The following is a 6,000-nucleotide window of genomic DNA, read 5'->3' on the forward strand; positions in this document are numbered from 1 at the left end:
TCTGGAGTGATGGGAATGAAAGTTAAGAAATTACAGTTCATTGAGTTCCCACAGCACACAGGCAGGGTTCCTAAGTGACATTCTCACTGAATCCTCTTTCCCACCCTGGGAGATTAGAATCTCCATGCTCATTCTTCAGATAAAAAATCTGAGGATTAGAGACGCTAAATAACTTGCTCAAAATTGTACAAATAAAGCAGGATGGGGTTGGGATTTAAATCGAGCTCAGGGTAGATGGTCAGCAACAACTGTGCAAGGGACTAGGGGTATATTTCCAAATGTTTGACTATAAGCAAAAGTCCCAGAGTTAGCAATCCTGTGTGGAGGCAAAATGGAAACATTCTATATCTTCTCGGGGTCATTTTTTCTTCCTGGGCCTTGGTTTCCTCATTTATAAAATGGGAAAGGAGAGAAGTGCAGCAGGCCCCTTCTTAGTAAACAATCCTTACCCACCAGCATGAGTGTTTTCTCATTTTCGTATCTAGACTTGGAACTACAGACAGCACAGGAGACACATCTGTTTCTTGTTGTCGGAGTCATTTAATCAGAGAGACAACATGGCAATAAGTGAGCAATTCAAGTACAAATGGATAAGATAGACTGTCTACATTTTCTCAAGCCAAGAAAATACACATTAATTGTGAGTAAAAAAAAAAAAAAAAAAAAAAGCCATACATTCCAAAGTTTAACCTTCAAATGACAGGATGCTAGGAGTATTGACTTCCTTCTTCTTAAGCTGTCCAAAGGGCTTCTTGAAGGAGGTAAGATTCTTTGTATTGTGTGAGAGAGAAAACTCTCTGAGTAGAATCAAAGATGATGTGTTGTAGTGTTTATTAACGCTGAAAGAAGACTTGGAGGCAAACATGAGATGGTCTTGAAGAAGAAGGCATAAAATGTTAGTTTTGAGGGGGCTACCATAACAAGCTACCACAACCAGATAGCTTAAAAAAAAAAAACAGAAATTCATTCTTTAACGTTTTTGAACCTAAAAGTCTGCAGTCAATGTGTTGGCAGGATTGCTTCCTCCTTTTTTCTTAAGTCACTCAGTTGTGCGCCGACTCTTTGCGACCCCATGGACTGTAGCCCACCAGGCTCCTCTGTCCATGGGGATTTTCCAGGCAAGAATACTGAATTAGGTAGCTGTTCCCTTCTCCAGGGGATCTTCCCAACCCAGGAATCGAATTCAGGTTTCCCACATTGCAGGCAAATTCTTTACCATCTGAGCCACCGGGGAAGCCCAAGAATACTGGAATCGGTAGCCTGTCCCCTCTCCAGGGGATTTTCCTGACCAAGGAATCGAACCAGGGTCTCCTGCACTGCAGGCAGGTTCTTTACCAACTGAGCTACCAGGGAAGCCCAAGGATTGTTTCCTTCTGAGGGCTCTGAGAGTGAATCCATCCCAGGCCTCTCTCCTGGTTTTGGTGGGTGCCACTCATCCTTGACTTTTACATGCATCACTTCAGTCTCTGAAGAGACTCTGAAGAGGTTATATGTATCACCTCTGTCTTCTTAGGGCATTTCTCCCTAAATGTCTGCAGTTTTTCTACAAAGGCAATTAGTCATATTGATTCAGGGCCCTTTCCTCTCTAGTATGACCTCATTTTAACATAATTCCTTCTTTTATTGTTCAGTCACTCAGTTGTGTCTGACTCTTGGCGACCCCATGGACTGCAGCACGCCAGGCTTCCCTGTCCTTCACCATCTCCCAGAGTTTGCTCAAACTCATGTCCATTGAGTCAGTGATGCTATCCAACCACCTCATCTTCTGTTGTCCCCTTCTCCTTCTGCCTTCTGTCTTACCCAGCATCAGGGTCTTTTCCAGTGAATCGGCTCTTGGAATCAGGTGGGCAAAGTATTGGAGCTTCAGCTTCAGCATCAGTCCTTCCAATGAATATTCACAGCTGGTTTCCTTCAGGATTGATTGGTTTGATCTCCTTTTAGTCCAAGGGACTCTCAACAGTTCTCCAACACCGCAGTTTGAAAGCACCAATTCTTTCAGCCTTCTTTATGGTCCAACCCTCCACAATGCTATTTTCAAATAATGTCACATTTTAAGATACTGAGGGGTTGAAACTTCAGCATATATTTTTGGAGGACACAGCTCACCTCATTAAAAGGTGAGAAGAGCAGAGGAGTTGGATGTTAATATCAGCAAATAACCAGAGGGGTAGAAATATTCAGGTTTGCAGGACCATGAGGGCAATGAAACAGGGATTCCTAGATGGCCAAAGGCAGGTAATCAAGTGTGTTCCCTAAGCCTCAGTTTCAGCAGGGCTGTCACTGGATGCTGTAGGTAGGTCATCCTCTCACACCTTTCAGTCCAGAACTTACAAGGAGAGGGGCTGCATCTGCTAAAAGTTCAGATCACAACATAAGCACTCTCACACTCTTTCCTTCCTCCCTCCCTACATTATCTATCCTCCCCTGGTTCCCACCCTTCCTATCACCTTTCCTTCCCTTCTTCAACAGACATGTATGGACTACCATTATGTGCCAGGTACATAGCTCTAGGTTCTCTGTTCTAAGTGCTGGAGCTACCACAATGAACAAAATAGACAACAACCACCCCCAAATCCTTGCAATCATGAAGCTTATATACTAGCAGAGAATGACAACAAGCTGTGAGCATAAAAAAAATAAATCATATAATACATTTGAAGGTTTTAAGTGTTTTATAAATAGAGGACAAAAAGAGGGCATGGAGAGTAGAGAAATGAAACATGGGGGGTCAGGGGGCTGTGCTGCATGTTTTAACAGGGTTGTCAAGGCAGATAGACCTCACAGAGAAGGGGACCTTTGAGTGAAGACTTGTAGGAGGTGAGGAAATGAACTGTGCAGATAACTGGGAGAAATATTCCAGACTCAGAGAGGAGTCAGTGCCAAGTGGGAGTGTGCCTGGCAGTAAAAGGTCCATGCGGGCCGCTGAATAAGGGAGTGGGGAGAGTGATGAGAGATGAGGTCAGAGAGCAATAGGTGACACCTTGTGGGTTGCTTAAGGACTTTGGTTCTTGTCCTGGGGAAGTGGTGAGGCTTTGGCAAGTCAAGTCTGAAGTGTCATGATCTGACTTACATTTGCCTGGCCTCACTGGCTGCTGCATAGAGCATAGGCTGCAGTGGCTGTGGGAGAGGCAGGGAGCAGGTAGGAGGCTGTAGTTAGCATCCAGGTAAGAGCTGCCGCCAAGCGGGGTGGGGAGGGCAGTGGAGGAAGCAGGCAAACAGGATGATCAAGAGTGCAGGTTGGAACGAAGGGCAGAGATGGAACAGAGGCATGTGGATATAGGATTCTGGAGTTCAGCAGAGAGGTCTGACTTGGAAGTAAATACTGGGTGTCATCAACATGTAGACGGTGTTTGTGGTACTTATCTATCACTGTGTAACACATTATCCCAGAGTTAGAAATCTAAAATAACAATCATTTACATGTACAGCTTCTGAGGCAGGAACTGGGGAGCAGCCTCGTGAGACTGCAGCCAGGCTGTCAGCCAAGGTGCAGTCACTGCAAGGCTCCATGGAGCCGGAGAACCCACTTCCAGGCTCAGGGCCTCAATGCTGGCAGGCCTCGGTTCCTGGCTGGCTGTGGGCCGGAGGCTCCAGTTCCCCGATATGCAGGCCTCCCCACAGGGCTGCTCACACAGCATGGTGGCTGGCTTCCCCAGAGCAAATAATTCGAGAGAGGAGGAGAGAGGAATCAAGGCAGAAGTTGCAACCTTTTTCATAATTGAATCTCAGAAGAGACACTATTGTGTGGCTTTGGCCACATGCACCAACCCTGTTATGATGTGGGGCCCGGATTCCAGGAGGAGGAGGCGGTTGGGGGCCATCTTGGAATCTAGTTACCTTATTGTGTAAATCTCAACATGGAGATCAATGAAAGTCCCTCTCCCCTTTCCTTCTTTTCTTCTTTTTTTCCTTCTATCCTTTTTTTTCCCATTCTTTTCTCCTTCTTTATCTTTTATCTCTTTCTTCTTGCCACACAGTCACTGCCCACCTCCTACGTGTCAGGCCTGTGTAAGGCCACTGGTGTCAGAGCCAACTTAAACACAGTCCTTGTTCCTGAGGAATGAATACACCCCAGCACTGCATTGACCCAAAGCTGGGCAGACATGAGGATTCAGAGGGAGGAGCAATGGATGTAGGGATTCAAGGAAACTTCACAGAAGAACCTAGAGCTGCTGAAGGGCGACCATGGGGATCTAAGTAGACAGAAACAGCTTGGGGAGAGAGCTGGGGACCAAAAATAAGAGGACTATTATACTCATGCAAAAGGTGAAACCAAGACCTCCCCCCGCAATTCCAGGGGTCAGGCTCTGTCTCTGAGGCTGGGTTACTCCTCACAAACCCTCCTGCCAGGACATGGATGCTCACAGCCATCAGAGGGCGCCTGGGCAGGCCAGGCTGAAGGAGTCGTGAGGCGGAGAGCTGGTGAGCCTCCACACAGGTGGGAACAGCAGTGGTCTCAGAGCTGAGGATCAGATCACATCCAGACCCTGCCCCTAACCCCACGACAGCCAGGCCTGCTGGAGCAGGGCCAGGCAGCCCCATAGATCCCAGACCAGGCCCAGAGCCTTTGAAATACAACTGCCTCTTCCTGGGCCTGCTCCCCGTGCCCCCGTGGTGTCATTTCCAAATCCATTACATTCCAATGGCTTTGGGATCTTTTAATTACATGTGACGAAGCCTCGCCATTGCTGGAATTAGACGGCCTGTGTTGACGATTTATAGGCCTCAGCTTTCACACAAGCAGGGTAATAAATAACATGAAATGGGCCCTTCAGCATTAAAAACTTCAGAGCTACCCACTAAGCCATGACAGAAAGAATAAAAAAAAAATGAAAGGGTAAAAAAATAAAAAAACAGTAATGTCTGTGTTTCATGTGTTTAAAATACTGTATGTGAAACAGGGAATGTCAAAAATACGGGGTGCTGAGCAATACGCAACTCATAAAATTTTATCTCTGGTATGAGGATTTCCAACCACATAATGAGGACTTTCCTTTTTTTTTTTTTTTTTCTTTTTTAATCCTGGGTAATTCAAGGCTGATGAGGTGACTGAGAGGGCAGGTTGCCTGGCATACCCATTTACTTCCCCAGATTTAATGGCAAGGTGAGGACTAGGGGGTGAAGCAGCCCCCAGTTCCCCCAGGACTTGCCTCCTGGCCCCCTGACCAGCCACGTTCCCGTCCTCTGGCTCATGCTGGTCTCTGTAGCTGGCATGACGTCCCCTCCTTTTCTTCCAGCCACATTTCTGACACTCCCTACCCAGTGCCCAGAGGCATCCTCTGACTGCACCAGGCACCCTCCCCAAACACACCACATTCGAGGTCAGCCAGAGGCTGGTGTGAGGAGTCCCCAAGCCCAGGGTGCCCATAGGCCTTACCTGTCCTCAGAGTGGAGACTTCCCGAGGGCCAGGCCAGGGCTCTCGCTTCCTTTCTGTACCCTCTCGATTCCTGCCACAGGGCCGAGCACACAGCAGCAACTCCACAAAGCTTTTAAGATTAAGAAGCCAAGAATCAGGAATCCAGTTGGATTCCAGTCCAGAGAAGCCAGAAATAGCATGTGAGAGAGCATGAGGGGAGAGAAAGGACAGGACAGGAGGAGGAGAAAAACCTTATCTCAGCCTCCTGGATGGGGAGGAACAGGCATTCAGATGCTTTGAGCTCAGTGGGACCTCCTCACTGTGATAGTACAAGTGAGACTTGAAGGACATTGGGATTCAAAGTCTTTGGGGCTGCTGCTGCTGCTAAGTCACTTCAGTCGTGTCCGACTCTGTGCGACCCCATAGACAGCAGCCTACCAGGCTCCCCCGTCCCTGGGATTCTCCAGGCAAGAACACTGGAGTGGGTTGCCATTTCCTTCTCCAATGCAGGAAAGTGAAAAGTGAAAGTGAAGTCCGTCAGTCGTGTCCAACTCTTAACGACCCCATGGACTGCAGCCTACCAGGCTCCTCCGTCCACAGGATTTTCCAGGCAAGAGTACTGGAGTGGAGTGCCATTGACCTC

General features: G+C 47.6%; 1 long non-coding RNA gene across 1 annotated transcript in view; it reads right to left on the bottom strand.

Annotated features, from left to right (window-relative positions):
* LOC136167662 (uncharacterized) overlaps positions 1-5,747 on the bottom strand; it is a 35,400-nt gene extending 29,653 nt beyond the window's left edge. The window contains exon 1 of the long non-coding RNA XR_010663106.1: positions 5,378-5,747. This is a non-coding gene — a long non-coding RNA (uncharacterized lncRNA). The remainder of the gene's footprint in view (positions 1-5,377) is intronic.
* Between the last annotated feature and the right edge of the window lie 253 nt (positions 5,748-6,000).

The sequence above is a fragment of the Muntiacus reevesi genome, chromosome 4 (assembly GCF_963930625.1).
Source record: "Muntiacus reevesi chromosome 4, mMunRee1.1, whole genome shotgun sequence".
NCBI lineage: Eukaryota > Metazoa > Chordata > Mammalia > Artiodactyla > Cervidae > Muntiacus > Muntiacus reevesi.